Source organism: Spermophilus citellus (assembly GCF_964194105.1).
Source record: "Spermophilus citellus genome assembly, chromosome: 4".
Classification (NCBI taxonomy): domain Eukaryota; kingdom Metazoa; phylum Chordata; class Mammalia; order Rodentia; family Sciuridae; genus Spermophilus; species Spermophilus citellus.
Window position 1 is genome coordinate 171,936,412 of NC_138185.1, and position 7,319 is coordinate 171,943,730.

Consider the following 7,319-nt stretch of genomic DNA (forward strand, 5'->3'; position numbering starts at 1 on the left):
GCAAAAAAAAAGAAGATATAGGGAAAGATATATATATTATTATAATGATATATTATCATAGGGATTAATTTCTAAAACAAATAAGGCCCAGAAAAGTCTATATTCTTCACAGATAATGCTGCGAAAAAAGAATAATGTGAATGCAAGTAAAATGTGTATGAGAATTATTCCTTCAGGGTCAAGGGTTTTTCAACCTTTAATTAATTTCAACTGCTAAATCAACTGGAATACTACACTCTGAATAGCTTTTGAAGAAATTGCTGCATATATATTTGCATGTATTTCTACATTGCATATGTACTGTTCTTTTTAAAATATTCATTTTGTTGTGTTAAATATATATATATATATATATATATATATATATATATATATATATATATATTTAAAGAGAGAGAGCGATGGATTTTTTTGAAAGAGAGAGAATTTTTTTAAAATATTTTATTTTTTATTATTATTTTTTTTAAAGAGAGAGTAAGAGAGAATTTTTAATATTTATTTTTTAGTTATCGGCGGACACAACATCTTTGTTGGTATGTGGTGCTGAGGATCGAACCCCGGCCGCACTCATGCCTGGCGAGCGCGCTACCGCTTGAGCCACATCCCCAGCCCAATATTTATTTTTTAGTTTTCGGCAGACATAACATCTTTATTTGTATGTGGGGCTGAGGATCGAACCGGGCTGCACGCATGCCAAGCAAGCGTGCTACCGCTTGAGCCACATCTCCAGCCCTAGAGAGAGAATTTTAATGTTTATTTATTTATTTATTTATTTTTAGTTTTCCGCGGACACACTTGTATGTGGTGCTGAGGATGGAAACCAGGTCGAACACATGCCAGGCGAGCGCACTACCGCTTGAGCCATATCCCCAGCCCATATATTTTCTTTTAAACATTTTCAGTTATCATACAGCAAAGTGCCCAATTCCAGAAGTGAATCATAATCTGTTCAAAAAAATTATGGTAATCTCATTTCTATTTGCCAATGACTGATTTAGGGTAAACACATGAATCAGTTCTGGATGTGAGACAAAAAGAGAAATTAACTGTTTTGGTAGGCGAATGGGGAAATTCATTTTAGACGACATTATTTTAATCCTGATCAAGTCAGATTTAAAGTCCAAATTTTGACTTTTCTGCTACAAGCATCAAGAAGTTTCCTCTTTTGCCTGATTTAATTTTTTTCGTTTCATTTTTTCTTTTCTCCTCCTCCCCCTCTTTTTTTTTTTTTTTTGGTGGGGAGCAGGTATTGGAGATTTAACCACCTTGTGTCATTCTGTTGCAGGGACAGAGGAGGCCAGACACCAAATAGAAACAGGAAGCAGATTTTTTTTTTTTTTTTTTTAATTTGGCTATAGCAGTTCAGAGGGCAAAGCTTTCGCTGTGATTTATCATCCCTGACCCCGAATTCAGGTAGTTTCTGAACTTAATACCCAGATTAGACTAGTTCACAGTCTGCAGAAGTTCACACAAAAGCTTTTCTTTCACTGTTCTGGGCAAGTTAACTCCTCAAGTAGAGTGCCTGAGAAGGGGAGAGCTTCTTCTCTTTCTTTCCTCTCCTTGCCAGCTGTTACCAAGGAGCCCAATTGGTAACTTCTCTTATCTTAGAAATGTAGACATTTCTGTGAAGCTCCAGCTCAAGGCCAGACGCCTTGTTAAAGGATCTTTTTTTTTTTTAATCACACTTTGTATTTGCAAACACACTTCTACAAACTACTATACTGGATAAATGTGTGTGAAAAACTAGTAAGGGGCATTCAGCACCTGGAGTGCTGATCTCCTCCAGGCCAGAGGCCAAGTAAAATAGAGCAAACAGGAATAGGAAGTTTAACTACATTGAACTCTTGTAGCGAATACTTTTGCTGATAGTCCTAAAATCAATTATGGTGAAGATGTCTGGAGAGGGGCTGGAGATGTGGCTCAAGCGGTAGCGCGCTCGCCTGGCATGAGTGCGGCCCGGGTTCGATCCTCAGCACCACATACCAACAAAGATGTTGTGTCCGCCGAGAACTAAAATATTAAAATTCTCTCTCTCTCTCTCTCCCCACCACTTTAAAAAAAAAAGATTTTGGGAGAAGCTTAGTTAAGATTTTCCCTGGAGAAAGGGGTGACACTACAACTCTACCTTCAATCTGCCCAGCCTTTTAAAAAAAATTATTAGGCTGGCCCTGGTATACCCCCCAACAAATATTATTATTTTTTTATTTTGAACTGGGTCTTGCTAAATTGTCCAGGCTGACCTTAAATTTATAATCCTCCTGCCTCAGCCTTCTGGTAGATTACAAAGTCTTGTGCTACCACACTCAGCTGTGGTTTCCATTTTTGGTAGATTTTACTGTGTATATTTAAGGTATACAACATATTGGGATACATTAAAACAATAAAATGGCTACTATAGTGAAGCAAATTAATATTGATCCTCTCCCACAAGTACCCTTTGTATGTGAGGGGGGCTGGTTAAGCGTGGCTAAAGTCTATTGATTTAGCAATAATCCACAATATAATACAATTTTATTAACTACTGTTCCTATATTGCATATTAGATCACTAACTATACTTGTTCATCCTTCATATTTGTTACTTTGTATTTTCTGTATTCTCTTCCCATTTGCTCACTGCAATCCTCCAACCCCTGCTCCTGGTAACCACTGTTTTATTCTATTTTTCTGAATCTGACTTATTTCAATTAGCATAATGTCCTCTAGTTTCATCCATTTCCTTATGTTTTCAAGGGAAAAATCTTGCAAAGATTTTTTTGAATCTAAAAGCACAGGCAGCAAAACCCAAAAAAGACAAATGGGCATCAAACTAAAAAGCCTCTTTACAGAAAAGGAAGTGAACAGAGTGAAGAGACCACCTATGGAATGAGAAGAAATATTTTTAAACCATAATTCTGGTAAGGGATTAATATCTAAAACATACAAGGTACTTGAAACAATTAAATAGCAAGAAAACAAACCAAACTAAAAAATGAGAAAAAGGGCAAAGGACCGGAATAAGTACTTATCAAAAGAAAAACATATCTGGTTAACAGGTATATTAAAAAATGTTCAACACCACTAATCATCAGTAAAATTTAAACTAAAACATGAGATATTACCTCAAACCTGGTCTTTTCAAAGTCAAAAAATGTTGGCTAGGATGTGGTGAAGGGTGTACCCTTGTTTAATGTTGGTGGGAATTTAAGTGTACCCATTGTGATAAACGGTATGTAAATTTCTCAAAAATTAAAAATACTATGGTGGTGCATTTCTGTAATCCTAGCAACTTGGGAGGCTGAGGCAGGAAGATACCAAGTTTGAAGTGGATCTAGGCAATTTAGGGAGACAAGACCCTGTCTCAAAACAAAACAACAACAACAACAAAGAAAGAAAGAAAAGGAATCAGGTATGGTGGCACATGACTGAAATCCCAGCAACTGAGAAAGCTGAAGAAGAAGGATTGCAAATTCAAAGTCAGACTCAGCAACTGAGTGAGGTCCTAAGCAATTTAGCAAGATCCTATCTCAAAATAAAAAATAAAAAGGTTGGGGTTGTAGCTCAGTGGTAGTAGAACGTTTGCTTAGCACATATGAGGCACTGGGTTCAATCCTCAGCACCACATAAATAAATAAATAAAGGTTAAAGGGGGGGGGGGCGGTAAATACCTGTGGGTTCAATCTCTGGTACCAAAACAAAAATATGCAGGGGCAATAGAAATGTAGATCAGTGGCAGAGTGATGGCAGAGTTCTCCCCCCAAATAGAGATGAAACTATCATACAATCCAGCAATTCTACTTCTGGGTATATATCCAAAGAAAACTAAATCAATATGAAGAGATAACTGCACTACCATATTCATTGCAGCATTATTCACAGTAGCCAAAATATGGAATCCACTTAAGTGTCTATCAATGGATAAACAGATAAGAAAATGTGGCATCTGTACACAGTGGAATACTATTCAGTCACAAAAAGGAAATCCTGTCATTTGCAGCACCCTGAATGAATCTGGAGGACATTATGCCAAGTGAAATAAACCAGGCCCAGAAACAAACTTTGCATGATCTCACTTATATGTGGAATCTAAAAAAGTCAATCTCAAGAAGGGGTGGTTAGCAGGAGTTGGTGGGGGGAATTGTATCAAGAGATGAAATTTCACTTAGAAGGAACACATTCTGAATATCTATTGTATAACATGGTGATATGGTTAATAATAATGTACATTTGCAAATTTCTAAGAGAGATTTTAAATGCTCTTACCATAAAAAATGTTTAACACGGATACATTAATAGATACACTAATCATCTTAGACATATCCCATGTTAATCATCATATAAATCATCTTGATTTAATCATCCCACAACGTACACAGATATGAAAGCATCAAGTTGTACCCCATAAGTACGTACAATAATTTTTTTGCTCATGACAGATGCATTTTCTTTCTTTTTTGTTTTTTTTAAAGAGAGTGTGGGAGAGGAGAGAGAGAGAGAGAGAGAGAGAAATTTTTAATATTTATTTTCTAGTTCTCGGCGGACACAACATCTTTGTTGGTATGTGGTGCTGAGGATCGAACCCGGGCCGCACGCATGCCAGGCGAGCGCGCTACCACTTGAGCCACATCCCCAGCCCCTGCATTTTCTTTTATCTATCTATCTATCTATCTATCTATCTATCTATCTATCTATCTATCTATCTATTTTCTAGTTGTAGTTGGACATAATACCTTTATTTCACTTATTTATTTTTATGTGGTGCCGAGGATCGAACCCAGGGTCTCGCACTTATGAGGCAAGTGCTCTACCACTGAGCCACAACCCCAGCCCCCAGATGCGTTTTCTTTTTTTTTTCTTTTTCTTTTTTAGTCATAGGTGGACACAATATCTTTATTTTATTTTGTGTGGTGCTGAGGATCGAACCCAGTGCCTCATGCATGCTAGGCGAATGCTCTACCTCTGAGCCACAACCCCAGCCCCCAGATGCATTTTCTTAAAAAAATATTATCTCTTGGTCAGAGTTAATACATGTGAAACTGCAAGTTGAATGTAGGAACTCTTTGTCTTTAGAGTCAGAGTCACTTTATTGCATCTTAAACACATTATATTCCTCTTTCCCCCACAAAATACTTCTCTAGTATTCCCCATTTTTGTTAAAGTTATCCACCAGTGGCTAGTGTTAGAACTTCTACTACCTGTGACTGTTTTCCACATCTAAGTGTATCATCAACTCAGTCAAGCTTGCCACCAGAATACCTCTCAGACCTATACTTCCAATTCTCACACCTTCTATATATTTCAGAGCTTTATCTATTGCATAGTATGGTGATCTAGAGTCTAATTTTGAGCTCTGCACTCTGCATATGCAAGTCATTACTTATTGGAACTTGGCATAACTTCAATCTTTTTTTTTTTAAAGAGAGAATTTTTTAACATTTATTTATTTATTTTAGTTTTCAGTGGACACAACATCTTTATTTTATTTTTATGTGGTGCTGAGGATCGAACCTAGCGCTGCACGCATGCCAAGCAAGCACGCTACCGCTTGAGCCACATCCCAGCCCCAACTTCAATTTTTTTAACACATTGCACAGGCAGACATCATCCATCCACTAGGCTGGCACATTTGATGAAATTCATTTGCCACAGACAGGCCCTGGACCAGTGTTTCCAAATGCATTTCATTACTTTCACTCTTTTTGTGCTCCATTCAACTATTCCTATACTACTGGCTAATTTTTTAAATATGTTACTTCCACCCTTGAAAACATTGCTTCCTATTTCCAGGATAAATTTCAAACTTTCTCTGCTTATCTCATTGTTTTGCCCATAGAACAAATAACAGAGAGGCAGATTCTGAGTGTGCATTATCAAGAAGTTACTAAAACATAAAACATTTTTAAGCTTGGAACTCTGTTACATTAATGGCTATTTTTTTTTCTTTCTTTTTTTTTTTTTTTTTTTTTTTGTGCTACTGAGGATTCAACCTATGGGTGCTTTACCACTGAGCTACATCCCCAGCTCTTTTTATTTTTATTTTGAGATAGGGTTTTTCTAAATTACTGAGTCTGGCCTAAAATTTGTGATCCTACCAAGTAGCTGAGATTATATTTTCTTCATAATTAATGACAGTATTATGTGAAGAAAAGTTTCCAAATTGTTAATAGAGATTGTATTTATTATACATTTTTTAAAAAATAATTTATCTTTTAGTTTTCGGCAGACACAACATCTTTTTTTTGTATGTGGTGCTGAGGATCGAACCCGGGCCTCATGCATCCCAGGCGAGCACGCTACCGCTTGAGCCACATCCCCAGCCCACATTTTTTTTTAAAGAGAGAGTGAGAGAGGAGAGAGAGAGAGAGACAGAGAGAGAGAGAGAGAGAGAGAGAGAGAGAGAGAAAGACAGAGAGAGAGAATTTTTTTTTAATATTTATTTTTTAGTTCTCGGCGGACACAACATCTTTGTTGGTATGTGGTGCTGAGGATCCAACCCGGGCCGCATGCATGCCAGGCGATCGCGCTACCGCTTGAGCCACATCCCCCTTTATTATACATTTTTCAATGCAAAATTCAAACTATCCCTATCCAAAACAAGGGCTAAATTAAATCTATACATAAGTAATGGCTTTCTTCTGCCTTTAACATTTAAAATTTACTTTCAATATCCAACAATCAATCAATGCAAATTTAGCAATGACATAGGGGTAATAATTAGAAAAAGTTGTAATCTGTTTTTGGGGGGGTGGGTACCAGGAATTGAACTCAGGAGTGCTTGACCACTCAGCCACATCCCCAACCCTATTCTATATTTTATTTAGGGACAGGGTCTCACTGAGTTGCTAAGCACCTTACCTTTGCTAAGGCTGGCTTTGAACTCACTATCCTCTTGCCTCAGCCTCCCCAGTCCCTAGATTACAGGCGTGGACCACTGCTCTGGGTAGAAAAAGTTGTAATCTGTACCTATTGTTTCAACAATGCATATCAAAAAGAATTGAAAATGCTGAGGATGAGGCTCAGTGATAAAACATCTCTGGATTCAATGTCTAGCACAAGAAAAAAAAAAGAGTTGAAAAAAATGTAATGATGCTTTTAGAATTATAATTGAGAGCCAAAGAGTCTAAAACAAGTGTTGGCAAACTATACTACATGCCTCTTTTTGTATGGCCTGAGCTAAGAATGATTACTTTTAAAGGGTAAAATACCCTGAATATATCATAATCTGTGGTTTACTGCCTAGAGGTCAGTTTTCCCATGACGGGTAAGAACCATATGTTGAGGGGCTGGGGATGTGGCTCAAGCGGTAGCGCGCTCGCCTGGCATGCGTGCGGCCCGGGTTCG